The 3,773-nt window shown below is 48.0% G+C and overlaps 1 protein-coding gene across 2 annotated transcripts in view; it reads left to right on the top strand.

The window, feature by feature from the left end:
• Window positions 1–3,427: 3,427 nt before the first annotated feature.
• Window positions 3,428–3,773, top strand: part of scyl2 (SCY1 like pseudokinase 2) — a 58,449-nt gene continuing 58,103 nt past the window's right edge. For both annotated transcript variants that reach the window (XM_043708760.1, XM_043708759.1), the window contains exon 1: window positions 3,428–3,579. The gene's annotated coding sequence lies outside the window, so the exon portion shown is untranslated. The remainder of the gene's footprint in view (window positions 3,580–3,773) is intronic.

The raw sequence follows: 3,773 nt of genomic DNA, 5'->3' as shown, positions 1-3,773 counted from the left end.
CCAGTTATAACTCTTGCCCTGTAGTGCACACTTATCCCTCTCCATCACTCGAGTAAAGGTCACCGAATTGTGGTCACTGTCCCCAAAGTGCTCACCTACCTCTGATTCTAACACCTGGCCTGGTTCATTACCCAGAACCAAATCCTGTATGGCCTCACCTCTTGTTGGCCTATCTACATATTGTGTCAGTAAACCCTCCTGCACACATTGGACAAACACTGACCCATCTAACGAACTTGAGCTATAGCTTTCCCAATCAATATCAGGAAAGTTAAAGTCCCCCATGACAACCACCCTATTACTTTCACTCTTCTCTTGAATCATCCTCGCAATCGTTTCTTCTACGTTTCTAGGACTATTAGGAGGCCTGTAAAAATCTCCTAACAGGGTGAGCTCACCTTTCCTATTCCTAACCTCAGCCCAAACTACCTCTGATGGCGAGTCTTCATCCATCGTCCTTTCCACAGCTGTAATACTATCTTTGACAAGCAATGCCACACCTCCCCCTCTTTTATCCCCACCTCTGACCCTACTAAAACCTTTAAACCCTGGAACCTGCAACAGCCAATCCTGTCCCTGTTCTACCCATGTCTCCGTAATAGCCACAACATCGAAGTCCCAGGTACCAACCCACGCTGCAAGTTCACATACCTTATTTCGTATACTTCTTGCATTGAAGTATACACACTTCAAACCACTTCAAACCTACAAGGGACGATGGAGTGCTGGACCTAATTCGGGGAAACAAAGCCAGAGGTGGCAGTGGAGGACCATCTTAATGACAGTGACTACAAAACAAAAAAGATTAAGTTTAACATGGAAAAAAATAAAAGTCTGCAGAAAAGCATTTGGGATTGGGGGAAGGCAGATTTTAGTAAAATAAGAATCTGGCCAAAGTAGACTGTGAAGAGCTACTGAAGGGTAAATCCACAGCAGAACTTAGGAGTTTAAAACCCAGATGCTCTGGTTTCCTCCCACAGTCCAAAGGTATCTAAGTTAAATAGATTGGCCAAGGGAAATGCAGGATTACAGGGATGAGGGTGGATGGGTCTGGGTGGGATGCTCTTCAGAGTGTCAGTGTGGACTTGATGGGCTGAATGGCCTGCTTTCACTCTCTAGAGATTGTATGAACTATTGCATGAATTGGGGAGAGTACAGACTCAATGTGTTCCATTGAAGGTGAAATGTATGAGCAGCAAACCCAGAGAACGTGGATGTCTAGGAATATATAGTGCTGGATAGAAAGGAAAAGTGAGGCATGTAACATACAAATGGAATAAATCAGTGGAGGCTCGATTGGAGTATAGAGTGTTCAAGGGGAACTTAAGGCAATTAGGAGAGCAAAGAGGGTGCATGAGAAAATGCTGACGGGAAAGATTGGGTAAAATCCCAATGTGTTTTGGATGTAGGTTTGCTCGCTGAGGTGAAAGATTCATTTCCAGACGTTTCATTACCTTACTAGGTAACATCTTCAGTGGACCTCATGTAAAGCAATGCTGAAACTTCCTGCTTTCTATTTCTTTGTTTGGGTTTCTTTGGGTTGGTGATGTAATTTCTGTTGGTGATGTTATTTCCTGTGGTGAAGTCACTTCCTGTAAGTGAAGCAGCAGACCATTGTTAGGATGCTAAGAATACTTCATATCTGGAATTACTTGGTGGGAGGAGGAGGATGTCTGTACAACATTCGGGAAGACGGATTGAGATTCTTCAAATTAATACAGAGAGAGGAGGTAGTGGAAGTTCTGGCAGGTTTAACAGTGGACAGATCCCCAGGGCTGGATGATAAATAAGTTTGCAGCACAGTGGCTCAGTGGTTCGCACTGCTGCCTCAGTGCCAGGGACCCGGGTTCGATTCTAGCCTCGGGTGACTGTCTGTGTGGAATTTGCATATTCTCCCCTTGTCTGCATGGGTTTCCTCCCACAGTCCAAAGATGTATAGGTTTGGTGAATTGGCCATGCTCAATTGCCTATAGTGTTCAGGGAAGTGTAGGTTAGGTACATTAGTCATGGGTAAATATAGGGTAGGGGAATGGGTCTGGGTGGGTTACTCTTTGGAGGGTCACGTATTTCCACACTGTATGGATTCGACAATTCTATGACAAAGATTGGCTGGGTGGTTGACCGTGAGGAACAAGGTTTTAGGTTACAGGAGAATATTAATGAAATAATAAGATCTGCAGCTAAGTGGCAGATGGAATTTAACATTCAAAGATGTGAGATGACAAGGGAGTACTCAATGAATGGTAGAACACCCATGAAGCTTGGAGGGATTTTAGGGTGCGTGTCCACAGATCCCTGAAGGTGGCAGGACAGTTAATCGGGTAGTTAGGACATATGGGACACCTGTCTCGAACAGTCAAGGCATAGGTTATAATGGTGGGTAGGTGGAACTCTGGTTAAATCACAATTGAGTTACTGTGTGCGGTTCTGAAGACTGCACTATAGGAAGAATATGATTTCAATGGAGGGAAGATTCACCTGGATGTGATCTGGGACAGATTGCCTTAGCTATAAAGAGGTGTGGATAAACTCAGGTAATTTTGTTGAAGCAGATAAGAGGGACCTGATAGTGGTATGTAAGACTGAGAGGCTTAGATGAGCTGGAGAGAAAGCAGCTGTCCCCTTAGTTGAAGGGTCAGTAACAAGAGGCCACACTTTTCAGGATGGAGGCAGGAGCTATGGAGAGGATCTGAGGAAAATGCTAGGGGTCTAGTATACACTACCTGTGAGGGTAGTTGAGCTTCCAGCTCTTCGACAAAAACTCAGATAAGCACATAAAATGTCATAATATCGAAGGGTTTTGGCTTCGTGCTGGAAGGTGTGACTAGTGTGGTGTTGGTGGTATGTACTTGATGGGTTGAAGGGTATCTATTGTGCTGCAGAATTACTATTCTCAAAACGTGGACATAGAACAATACAGTGCGGAACAGGCCCTTCGGCCCTCGATGTTGTGCTGACCTGTGAACTATTTTCAGCTCATCCCCCTACACTATCCTAAAATCATCCATGCGAGTCGTAAGTTCATGGAATGCCCTGCCAGTAGCAGTGGTGGACTCTCCCTCTTTATGGGCATTTAAGCGGGCATTGGATAGGCATATAGAGGATTGTGGGTTAGTATAGGTTAGGTGGGCTTGGATCGGCGCAACATCGAGGGCCAAAGGGCCTGTACTGCGCTGTATTCTTCTATGTTCTATGTGTTTAAATAACAATCTGTGAGCCCATGGTTCGTATTGAAACTGGAGGCTCGTGCTTCCTCGCTGTCCTTTGGGAGTTGAGGTGAACATGGGAACTGTTTGATGTTGTGATGGTGAACAGGTGGGATGCTGTGTCCTGCTCACCACCAGTTTGGAGCAGAAGCTCCGCCCCCACCTGGACTCACCTGGAGCCTGTGACCACGCCCCTTGAGGGCACGGTCACGTGTGCGTGGGCGGAAGCGGAAATGAGGTTGCGTGGTGGGGGGAGTGATGTGATGGCGAAAAGGTCGCCTCCGCTTGTCGCCGCCGCCCGGGAGTGAGTGAGCCGTCAGGCGGCGGGGCCCGCGAACACGGCCACGGGCCGGCAGGAGACAGGCTCAGCCAGGTGACAGGCCGCACCCCCACCCCCTCCCCCTCCCTCCCCCTCCCCCGCCCCAACCCCCACCCCCTCCCTCACCCACCGCCAACCACTCCCCCTCCCCCACATCCCCCCACGACCCGCTTCCTTCGTGTTTTAATAGGCGGGAGAGAGAGAGGCCGGGCCTGGTCTGTCCTGGGGGGGGGGGGCACACGGATGAG

Source organism: Chiloscyllium plagiosum, chromosome 19 (genome assembly GCF_004010195.1).
Source record: "Chiloscyllium plagiosum isolate BGI_BamShark_2017 chromosome 19, ASM401019v2, whole genome shotgun sequence".
In the NCBI taxonomy this organism is placed as follows: Eukaryota; Metazoa; Chordata; class Chondrichthyes; order Orectolobiformes; family Hemiscylliidae; genus Chiloscyllium; species Chiloscyllium plagiosum.
The sequence above is the reverse complement of the archived record's forward strand: the minus strand, read 5'-3'. Positions and strand labels throughout refer to the sequence as shown.